The sequence below is a fragment of the Dendrobates tinctorius genome, unplaced genomic scaffold, assembly GCF_039654945.1.
Source record: "Dendrobates tinctorius isolate UK_male_01 unplaced genomic scaffold, ASM3965494v1 ptg000250l, whole genome shotgun sequence".
Lineage (NCBI taxonomy): Eukaryota > Metazoa > Chordata > Amphibia > Anura > Dendrobatidae > Dendrobates > Dendrobates tinctorius.
The window spans coordinates 49,774,326-49,787,083 of record NW_027361917.1 but is presented as its reverse complement, the minus strand read 5'-3'; the positions used below and the strand labels follow the sequence as shown (position 1 = coordinate 49,787,083).

The 12,758-nt window shown below is 40.6% G+C and overlaps 1 protein-coding gene across 3 annotated transcripts in view; it reads right to left on the bottom strand.

Annotated features, from left to right (window-relative positions):
• Nucleotides 1–12,758, bottom strand: part of STXBP5 (syntaxin binding protein 5) — a 492,483-nt gene that overhangs the window by 43,834 nt on the left and 435,891 nt on the right. The gene's annotated exons all lie outside the window — the stretch shown is intronic.

Genomic DNA, 12,758 nt, shown 5'->3' with positions numbered 1-12,758 from the left:
TTTGAAAACTTTGTAACAAAAATGGAGATTGCTTGCTCATGTCATTATTTGACCGACAAATTCACTCCCTAAATATGTATCTGTCTATGAATAAAGTGCAATATGTACAATATAACAATTGCTATTCAAACTTTTCATTTATGATTCTCATCCTGTATAAATGGACCAAAAACAGCAGAAAAAGTTGAACGGCACTCACCGGGTAAAATTTTCTACACTTTATTGGGAAGTTTTCAATGGGAGCCAAAAACAGGAGTGACGACAATCGTTTCGCGCACACAATGCGCTTCCACAGGTTACGTGGTAGGATGGGATTATTGGAAGGAGAAATACCTGCTAGCAGAAAAATTCCTCCCAACGAACCCGCCCACAACATATGCGCCCATACAGCCAGTTTCTAACGTGGGCGATGTTTCTTCTTTCTCCACCCCATCCGTGGCCCCCGTCCGCGATCTTTTCCGGTATTAGAGAAGTTCAACTCCATAATTCGCGCATGCGCAAAGCAATCTTGCTTCAAGCACGCGCATTATGCTTTGCCCAACTGCGGGCAAAGCCGAAAATTATTACTGTGCATGCGCCGGTACACTATGTCCCGAAACACAGCGAAATACTTCCGGGGACATAGTGTACCGGCGCATGCGCAGTAATGATTTTCGGCTTTGCCAGCAGTTGGGCAAAGCATACTGTGCGTGCATGAAGCAAGATTGTTTTGCGCACGAGCAAAATATGGAGTTGAACTTCTCCAATACCGGAAAAGATCGCGGACGGGGGCCACGGATGGGGTGGAGAAAGAAGAATAAACACCACCCATCGGACCGGACACAGGCCATTTACACAGGCCGCCAACTTCCGGTGACAGATTCCCTTTAACAACAGATTCTGATTCAAGTATTGGTGAGGACTGTTCCAGTGTTGCACCTGTCCCTTTAAACGGAGGACAAGGAGAGGGGGCAAGAGGAGAAAACATTACACCACGGTACTAAAGAAAAACATTATCGTGGAATCGAAGGGAGAAGTAATCCTCTCTAAAGATCTAGTGATCAATCTAACCAACCATGTTTTGACTCCGGCACATTTTTCTTTGCTATCGAAAGGATTAAACTTTTGTCTCCCAAGGGAATATGATTCTGTGGACTTTAAAATTGATTTAAGGCTACTAGAAAAATTCATCTACATAAGTCTTTTTCTTAAAAACCTAATGGTGCTGTAGTCGAGAACGCTAGCCCTTTCACTGTGGGTCCGTTGGGTTTTCTTGCGGACTCCAGCTCTTTTGCTGACATCAGAGACGATGTATTATTGTTGAATAGCTTATGTGAGACAAAATGTTATTGCTGATACGGTAACTAATACATCTGAATCGCAAACCTTTTATGGGGTGTCTGAAATCTTCATATACTGTATGCCCCCAATTTCACCAAAAAACATTACTGTTCTTTTTGAAACCAAGGTATTAAAAGAAATGGAAGCTATAATCTATAATAAAGCCCCCTCTAATTTAACTATTGAAGAAAAACAGGCGTTTTCTGAAAATTGTGAGTTGGTCAGATGACGTGGTGAGAGCCTGACAAAGGTGGCAACACAGTATTGCTGCCAAAGTCTCTGTATTTAAATGAGGCTAATAGGCAACTTTCTGATGTGCAGACATATTTGACACTCAAAAATGATCCTACTTACAAGTTTAAGAATGATCTTAGCTCCTTTTTAAGGAAACATGTTGAACTGGTTGTAATCTCTAAGAGGATGGCGGAGAGACTGCTGCCGGAGTTCCCCAGAAAACATATTGGTATTGCATTCCCAAGGTGCATAAGTCCATGTCTTGTCCTCCAGGCTGACCCATAGTATCTGGGGTGGGATCCCTCAAGGACCCCCCTATCCCAGTACATAGATTGTCTTTTGCGTCCTTTGCTCAAGGAGGTCCCCTCGTACATTAAGGACACTAACAATTTTTTGGATGTTATTAAAGGTTTTTCGTGGCAACCCAGGATTTCTCTCGTTTCCATTGATGTTGAAAATTTGTACACAAAAATCCCCCAGGATATGGGGGTAAGTGTTATAAGGGAGATTTTGGACACAACAGATAACGAGGCCACTTTTGCTGATTTTTTGTGCGAGGGGATACAATTTATCCTTAGGCACAATGCGTTTAAATTTCAGGACACAAGTTTTTGCAGCAGGTTGGGACTGCTATGGGGACTCCGGTGACATGTACTTTCGCCAATCTCTTCCTAGCAGTATTTGAGAATAGATACAACTATTCTCACACCAACTTATATTTGAAACATATCAAATTTTTTATTCGTTATGTTGATATATTTATGGTGTGGGATGGTCCCAAAAATTCCTTTAATGATTTTGTCTTATGCCTTAACCCCTTCATGACCAAGCCTATTTTGACCTTAATGACCAGGCCATTTTTTGCAATTTTGACCAGTGTCCCTTTATGAGGGAATAACTCAGGAACGCTTTAACGGATCCTAGCGATTCTGAGATTGTTTTTTCGTGACATATTGGGCTTCATGTTAGTGATAAACTTAGGTCGATAATTTTTGCATTTGTGAAAAAATCAGAAATTTGGCGAAAATGTAGAAAATTTCGCAATTTTCAAATTTTGAATTTTTATTCTGTTAAACCAGAGAGATCTGCGACACAAAATAGTTACTAAATAACATTTCCCACATGTCTACTTTACATCAGCACAATTTTGGAAACAAAATATTTTTTTGTTAGGAAGTTATAAGGGTTAAAAGTTGACCAGCGATTTCTCATTTTTACAATAAAATTTACAAAACCATTTTTTTAGGGACCACCTCACATTTGAAGTCACTTTGAGGGGTCTATATGGAAGAAAATACCCAAAAGTGACACCATTCTAAAAACTGCACCCCTCAAGCGACTCAAAACTACATTCAAGAAGATTATTAACCCTTCAGGTGTTTCACAGGAACTAAAGCAACGTGGAAAGAAAAAATGGACATTTTAATTTTTCCAACAAAAATTTTCTTTTAGCATCAATTTTTTCATTTACACATGGGCAACAGGATAAAATGGATCCTAAAATTTGTTGGGCAATTTCACCTGAGTACACCGATACCTCATATGTGGTCATAAACCACTGTTTGGGCGCATGGCAGGGCTCAGAAGGGAAGGAGCAAGATTTGACTTTTTGAATGGAAAATATGCTGGAATATTTAGCGGTTGCCATGTCACGTTTGGAGAGCCCCTGTGTGCCTAAACATTGGAGCTCCCCCACAAGTGACCCCATTTTGGAAACTAGACCCCCCAAGGAACTTATCTAGATGCATCGTGATCACTTTGAACCCCCAGGTACTTCACAAATTGATCTGTAAAAAAAAAGTACTTTTTTTTCACAAAAATTTTCTTTTAGCCTCAGTTTTTTCATTTTCACATGGGCAACAGGATAAAATGGATCCTAAAATTTGTTGAAAAGTTTCTCCTGAGTACACCGATACCTCATATGTGGTGATAAACCACTGTTTGAGCACACGGCAGGGTCCGAAAGGGAAGGAGCACCATTTGACTTTTTGAATGGAAAATTAGCTCCAATTGTTATAGGACACCATGTCGTGTTTGGAGAGCCCCTGTGTACCTAAACATTGGAGTTCCCCCATTTTGGAAACTAGACCCCCTAAGGAACTTATCTAGATGTGTAGTGAGCACTTTGAACCCCTAAGTGCTTCACAAAAGTTTATAACGCAGAGCCATGAAAATAAAAAATAATTTTTTTTCCTCAAAAATGATTTTTAGCACACTTTTTAATTTTCACAAGGCTAACAGGAGAATTTGGACCACAAAAGTTGTTGTCCAGTTTGTCCTGAGTACGCTGGTACCCCATATGTGGGGGGGAACCACTGTTTGGGCACACGGCAGGGCTCAGATGGGAAGGAGCGCCATTTGACTTTTTGAAATGCAAATTACTTCTAATCGTTAGCGGACACCATGTCGTGTTTGGAGAGCCCCCGTGTGCCTATACATTGGAGCTCCCCCACAAATGACCCCATTTTGGAAACTAGACCCCCTAAGGAACTTATCTAGATATGTAGTGAGCACTTTGAACCCCAAAATGCTTCACAAAGTTTATAAGGCAGAGCCTGAAAATAAAAATTTTTTTTTCCTCAAAAAATTATTTTTTAGTGCACAATTTTTTATTTTCACAAGGGTACCAGGATAAATTAGACCCCAAAAGTTGTTGTCCAGTTTGTCCTGAGTACACTGGTACCCCATATGTGGGGGGGAACCACTGTTTGGGCACACGTCGGGGCTCGGAAGGGAAGTAGTGACATTATAAAATGCTGACATTAATGGAATGGTCTGCGGGCATCATGTTACATTTGCAGAGCCCCTGATGTACCTAAACTGTGGAACCCCCCCACAAGTGACCCCATTTTGGAAACTAGACCCCCCAAGGAACTTATCTAAATGTGTGGTGAGCACCTTGAACCCCCAAGCGCGTCACAGAAGTTTATAACGCAGAGCCGTGAAAATAAAAAATATTTTTTTTTCCTCAAAAAAATGATTTTCAGCCAGCAATTTTTTATTTTCACAAGGGTAGCAGGATAAATTGGACCCCAAAAGTTGTTGTACAGTTTGTCCTGAGTACGCTGGTGCCCCATATATGGGGGGGAACCATTGTTTGGGCACACGTAAGGGCTCGGAATGGAAGTAGTGACGTTTTGAAATGCAGACTTTGATGGAATGGTCTGCGGTCGTCATTACGTTTGCAGAGCCCCTGATGTGCCTAAACAATAGAAACCCCCCACAAGAGAACTCCATTTTGGAAACTAGACCTCCCAAGGAACTTATCTAGATGCCTGGTGAGCACTTTGAACCCCCAAGTGCTTCACAGAAGTTTATAACGCAGAGATGTGAAAATTAAAAAAAAAAATTTCCACAAAAATATTTTTTTAGCCCCCAATTTTTTATTTTCCCTAGGGTACCAGGAGAAAATAGACCCCCAAAGTTGTTGTGCAATTTTTCCTGAGTACGCTGATACCCCATATGTTGGGGTAAACCACTGTTTGGGCACACGTCGGGGCTTGGAAGGGAGGGAGCACCGTTTAACTTTTTGAACGCAAAATTGGCTGGAATCAATGGTTGCACCATGTCGCGTTTGGAGACCCCCTGATGTGGCTAAACAGTGGAAACCCCACAATTCTAACTTCAACCCTAACCCCCAACACATCCCTAACCACAGCCCTAACCCCAACACATCCCTAACCCTAATCCCAACCCTAACCCCAACACACCCCTAACCCTAATCCCAACCTTAACCATAACCCTAACCACAAGCCTATCCCCAATTCCAACCCTAACCCCAACCCTAACTCCAACCCTAACCCTAATTCCAACCCTAATCCTCTTTCCAACCCTAACCCTCTTTCCAACCCTAGCCCTCTTTCCAACCCTAACCCTAACGGAAAAATAAAAATAATTTCTTTATTTTATTAGTTGATCCTGCCTATGGGGGTGATAAATGGGGGGTTTATTTAATTTTCATTCAATTTTGATCACTGTGAGTTTATCACAGTGATCAAAATGAATGGAAATTGCAGCCGGCGGGTGCACTGCGCATGCGCCCGCCATTTTCCAATATGGCGGCGCCCATGGTCCGGGACCGCGGGAGCCATAACGGGACTCTGTGAGTACTGGGGGGTGGGGGGGGCGATCGGAAGCCGGGGGGGAGCGGAGGGAAGGCAGGGGGGCAGATGATGACAGCGGCGGGGGGCAGATAGCCCCCGTTAACGGGAGGGGTCGGATCGCTGTCACCAGCCATGTCCGATGCTACAGCAGCGTCGGACATGGCTGGATTATAATATTTCATCAATTTTCATTGATGAAATATTACTATCGCTGATTGGCTGTTTCACTTTTAACAGCCAAGCAGAGCCATCGTAGTCAAGTGGGGGCGAAGCCACGCCCCCTATGAAGAACAAAGCCCCGTGTATCTGCGGGTCAGGTGACCTTTCAGTGACCTAGGTCACCCGACCCGCAGGGGTGCTTTAAAGTCATGACGCCACATAGGCGTCACTGGTCAGATTGGCACCAGTTTTCATGACGCCTATGTGGCGTCATTGGTCGTGAAGGGGTTAATGGTTCGAATGACATGAATGTCTTTTACAGCAAAATTTGGGGGTGAATCGTTAGAGTTTCTGAATGTTTACTTAGAGATCAGGGATGGGTTTCTATGTACTATGGTATACCGCAAGCTATCTTCCACAAATGCTATGTTGCATTATGACAGTTACCATCAACCTTATATGAAACATTCTCTACCATACAGCCAGTTTCTAAGGTCGAAACGCATAAATAACACAGCCATAGGCTATGATAGCCAATCTATAGATTTGTGCAGGAGATTCAGAGAGAGGGGGTATCCCAATAAATTGGAGATACACAAACTAGGGTTATCCAAGAATCTAATCTAATCTTTCTGGGAAGAGAAAGGATAAAAAAAGACAAGAAAGAGAAGAAATTTGTCTTCAGTTTGGTAATTATGGTCCTATGGATAGTCATATTAGATCTGTAGTTCGAAAAAATTGGTATATCCTAGGGCATGAAAATGATTTATCTGAGGTAGTAAAGAGGGGTCCGCTTTTTGCGTGCAGGATGAGAACTAGTTTAAAGGATATACATGTTCATAATCGTACTGATCGTTAACAGAACAATTGGCTTAGTTCTTCTGACCCTATGGGAAATTATAGATGTGGACATTGTCCTTTTTGCGCACAACACTTAACGGACCGCTGTTTGCATATAGGTTCGGTTACGCACCGTGTTTTTGATTTTATTTCTTGCAAAACCACCCATGTAGTTTACGTGATTTTCTGTTCCTGTTTTTTTTTAACATAGGAAAAACAATACGCCCCCTGTATGTTAGATTTAGAGAACACTACAATTCTATCATCTCAGGAAAAAGTGTTCGTAGGTTAATTAACCACATTAGGGAGGCATATGGTGGGACCCTAGTGTTTTGTTATTTGCTGAGATAAAAAGAGTTGTATCTTCACCTCGGGGAGGTGATCTGCATAAAAATATTTTGATAGGAGAGGCAAGGTGGATCATGCGCACTCACGCATTTGAATCCATGGGCTTAAATGAAAGGATTGCTATGTCCATTTTCCTCTAAATTAAAGGTTTTGTCGCTCAAAGTATTTTGTACATATTATTGTTTTTAACTATTATGGCATTGTCTTTTTAATTTTAATTTGTCAGATGCATATGTTGTGGGCGGGTTCGTTGGGAAGAGTTTTCTCCTTCCGATAATCCCATCCTACCACGTGACCTGTGGAAGCGCATTGTGTGTGCGAAACGATCATCGTGACTCTTGTTTTCGTCTCCCGTTCCCGTCTTCCCAATAAAGTCTTGAAAATTTTACCCGGTGAGTGACGTCCAACTTTTTCTGCCGTTTTGGTTCGTGGACATTGTTGCTTCATGTCAATGAGCACCTGTGGGTTATTTGGGATATTTAGCCGACTGCGGCTCCTGTATGTTATTATAACCAGATGTGTGAGCTTAGTAGCGGTGCCGGCCAACTGTTTCTCTTTGGATGAATCATCCTGTATAAATACTTGTCTAACATTGCTAGTCGTGAGTTACGATTGCATTGTTCATCTTTTAAATAATTATCTGTTCATGTAAATAAACTTTTAGCCACTTTCACATGTGGGTAAAATATTGCTCAAGTAAAAAAAACTTTTGTACAGAGCTAAATATTCCACTTTATATTTCAATATCCTATTTAAAGAATATACTATTCTCCTGAAGCTTTGGCCGCTGCTTTCCTCTGACAGGCAGCAGCACCTTCCCTTCTGGTAAAACTCTTCTAATGAGCCAATAAATTTACAACTGTATCTGCTTCCAAGTACATGAAAAGTACAGATATACAAATTTGCACGATCATCCATCTTGATTTAGCAGAACACTGCAATCTTATATTAAATCAATAAAACATTAGGACCATGATTCATCGTTGTCTATATGCTTTTCTTCTAGAATTAAAATGGTTTTAGTAGTGACTTAGGTTATGCTTTATTATTTACCTTTACTTGTTTTCATTTTTTGAGGGGGAAGATGGAAGGAAATTGCGATTTTACCAAATTATTTTCAAAATGTTGCAAAATTCTATCAGTATGGAGTGTGGAAAGAAACCAAAGAACCTGGAGGAAACCATTGATATAGATGGCTATGACTAAAAGGGTTCTCTGAAAATGCGATCAAAATGGACTCCATCACATATTTAAAACTGCAACCCATTCTAAACCTGTGCCTCAGGACAGGTTTCCTGACTGAAGAAACAAAGTTTGAGACCTGTGTCTCAACTGTAAGGCTGAGAAGCATGATCATTAACAAGCACTACTGATCTGCTCACTCCAGCATGATGCAGAAAAACCTTTTATCCTTCAGTCTTACTCTTTGCTCAATTAGTCTTTGTGCTCTGCTGCAATACCGACAACAGAACAGGTTTACAGAACTTGCCTCATACATAGATACAACAACATTACATTTTTACATAATTGCAAATAGGCTTCTAATTCAGAGTATGTACTAATGAATCCTACAGTCTTTACTATTTGTACAAGTCCCTTATAAAATGTAAAGTGCTGCAGAATATGTTGTCACTATAATAATAATGGGTTTAAGTTATACCCTATAGATGCGATAAGACTGACATCCTCTATGATCTGAACCCATCACTCCTGTCTCCAGCAATTCTTTTGTGCTGCGCCAATTTTTGGAATGCACTACCTTCGAAAATCCAGATAATTCCCAGCATCCATTTTGAAGAATGTCCTAAAACAAAATTTCATTAGATTGTCCTATCACCTCACCTGTTCCTTAGTTTCCCTTCCATGCACTCAATAGCACATTGTATCTGTACTTGTACAGATACTGACTGGTTCCTGCAGTGTATGAATGCACCTATGTATTATATCGATGGATGGACCTTACACGATAAACATCATTTTATACCTTTTGTGTACCCTCTATTTCCTCGTAGATTGTAAGCTTGCGAGCAGGACTGTCACTTCTTTTGGCAAGTGTTAAAACAAAGTGTTACTCTAATGTATTATCTTGTTTATACAAGTAAACTGTAATGTAAAGTGTTGAAGAATATGCTGGCGTTAGAGAAAAAAAACCCCATTTAAGTTAAAGCGGACTTCCTTACATTACATTTAAACATATATTCTGCTTATTGTTTTAAAGGAAAACACTGTAAATAAAAGTTTGAAAAACATGAAGCTAATTCTTCATTGCAAGGTTATTATTTCATACTAGCGATTTGCAGTGATATTTTAATGTATCTCACCATATGACAATTTAAATTTTACACTACCTAAAGGAAAACTGTCACATCCAAAATGTTAATTAGTGCTAATGCGGTGGCAAGCTGCAGGTAAATGGCAATTAAACACTTATGTAGATCAGTCTGCTTCTCAATGTGCATGCGAGTGAGCACAGTGCGCTCACTGTATAGTGACTGGTGACTGTTACAGCGCCTGCCCTGATGACCAGAAGCGAGCGGCTGCAGGGAGAATGAAACTTTATTTTCTCCCTGTAGCCACTGCTCCAGAAACCCGGCTACACAACATTTATCCTTTTTCACCGTAGAAATGTTGACTCCTCACTAGTTTTAATAATAAACGCCAAAGCAAATTTTCCTACTTTTGTTGTGACAACCCTTTACCATGTTTATTTATATTACTGAATTGTGCAATAAAAATAAAATAAAGTTATTAAATGGTTTAACGTTTAGGATATAAAGGAAACTGTTTTATTTTATACAAAAGGCTGCAAGGACTGGCTTACATGGTCAAAAGCATCTTCCCGATGATTGCAGATTTTCAAGTTTTAGAGAGGTGTGCTGCTTATTTTTTATTCCTCACAGCATGATAGTTCAAAAACTTATGAAGTGCACCTTTAAAGCGTCATTCCAGCATGTTTTTTTTTTTATATTGCAGCACTGGAGTGGTGCCACCAATATAAGGCAAGTGCACTTCGTCTTATAATTACCGTCCATCTTCTGCTGTTATCTGCGCCACTATGGTCGGTCTCCAGCAGTTTGTGACCTGCCAGACTGCTCCAGTGTTTGCTGGACGAGTGGAAGATCACTTTTCAATGCAAGTCTATGAGAGCCTCAATCTGGCTCCTAGACTTACACTTGAGAGATGATGGTGCAGGACCGGAGGGGGCTACGGTGAGAGCTGAAGGTGATGGGGTGTGAGTATAAAATTAGGTGCAGGGATCTTACATTAGTATCACTAATCCAGTGGTTCAATGAAATAAACAAACACTGGAATGGTGCTTTAAATTTACTACTCAAAAATGACAGGACCTGAACCAGTCTACCAATGATTCCTATACAGAGAAGAGCATGCTATACAGGCACGTCGCCAAGGAGACGCGTGAGTCTCTTAATGGTGTCAGCATCTCTGGTAGGGGGATTATGGACACCACCCCCTGACTGACGTCAGTCACCCAAGCTGGGGAGGAGAGACTGAACTAATTCTCTTATACATACACCATCCATCTAAGGATAAACGTACCCTCATACCCTCCGTACATTCAGGCTGTGCAGCACTCCACACACTCAATCAGGGATCCCTGTCACTAAAAGTCTCTGCTGTGAATTCCCCACAAAAACACTCCAGTTATGATTCCTCTTGACAAAGGATGAAAAGCATCAGGATGCGAATGGGGGTCTTTTGTAGCATGTGGCACAGACAAATTGCAACAGCCCTTGTAAGGGTGGGAGCTACTACATGAGGCACAATAGGCTAATTACCAAGCGCACCTTCTGGCTCGTGGTCCCTGCTGCTCTCTTTAGATGGTGAAATATTATTGCACGGATCAGGTGATATCTAACTAATTTTTTACAAGCGCACTACACAGTTGGGCATGTACAGAATACAATACAGTTCACGGTTTTATATGATTTGATCCTGAATGTTCATCTCGTTCATACACGAGACTGCTCCATTTCTACGGTACTCATGGTTTGCCCTAACCAGTTTCATTGATTATTTAGGCTTTGTTCCTTTTTATCAGTCTAATAAAAGTTATCTTCCTATATGTATTCTCTCCTGGCTGGGTTGTGCAAAAATCACTCCAGCAACCTACATTTCTTAAATGACAGAATTCTTTGTAATTGTGGACCGATGACTTGGTGTTCAGATCTACTACGTTACAAGTCATTACATTTTTACCTTTACGGCCAACTTCATCAGATTCCTATATTAAGCCAAAAGACCATAACAGAAATGCAATTTATAGTATGACTACCCTGACGTCATGGCCGAGACCACTGGAGTGGTTTGCGCTGGATCCCCAGGAATTAGCCGGTTAGGAGTCTCTATATTGTTTATAAAAATATCCTTATCATTTGCAAAATTCCTGTTTACGTGTCAGACACTGATCAGTTTATGGAAAAACGTATATGCTCATTTTGGTAACAAAGTCATACGCTGATGTTAAGCTCGTCCAAAGCTGAGAAATGATAGATCATACAACAGAGGCAACTTATGAACACTCAAAGATAGTGAAAAATTTACACACTTTATTCTAGCTGTACGGTGACATCCCCATCCAATTTGTTCATCATTAACAAGCTTAACCCCTTTCTTGCTGGAAGCAATTAAAAAATTGGCCAAAAGTTCAAAAAGCCAGAACGGTTTGTAAATTGACCTTTAAACGTTTCTGTGCCGTGCAGTGCCACAAGAGAAGTATTACACTGTGATCGCTCTAAGCAATGGTCTTCCTGTGTAGTGTAGGACAGGACCAGGTCTCCAGAGTTGGACATGCTTATTGTAAGCACTCTTTCTTCTGGTCTAGAGATAAGCATTCCGAGCAGGGGTTCACTGCTCTTAGTCCTAAGCTCCATAATATAAAATAGTTGTATCTCAACAAACTCTTTAAATATAAAAGAGCAGCCTGTTACCTAAAATTCTGCATTACTTCATATATGCTCAAAGAATGGCCATCACTGTGACATCCCATCCATTCCAGGGTTACACGACAGAACTGCATGTCGCCTAAATGCTTCCTAGTCACACTTTTTTTTGCGTTAATCAATGCTATAAAGTGTTACTAATTGTTCAGCTTGTCAAAAGATTTTTTTGCAACTGATACTTATGTTGACAGAATCTCTTTTTTCAACGCCTTCCTTAGACCAGGGTTCCCCAACTCCGGTCCTCAAGGCCCACCAACAGGTCATGTTTTCAGGATTTCCCTTGTACTGTACAGGTACTGCAATTATCACCTGGGCAATACTAAGGAAATCCTGAAAACATGAGCTGTTGGTGGGCCTTGAGGACCGGAGTTGGGGAACTCTGCCTTAAACAACTGGGCAAATTCTTGCTCTTATGGCAAAGAAGAATTTGAAATGATGTCTTGGACATACTAGAACAGTGGTTTTAAAGTACCATTGAAAGAAAATACACTATAAGCACCCATTTTGGTTGCCACACAAATCTTGGAAACTAATACATGTAGCTTTCCATTGGTAAATATGCAGTCAGAGTAATTTTGCAGGCCAGGGTAAAAATAATGTTTTAATGCACTAAATATTTGTTTTACAAAACATAAGGCTAACAAAGTGTACTACTCTTTTTCCCACTGGAATTAAAAAAAACAAAAAAATACTTAGACAAAGATAAGCATGATATTTTATATTTAGTAGTTAAAAACATATAGCCACAATAATTAATACGGCTAGATTAGAAATTAAAACATGCAAATTAAGT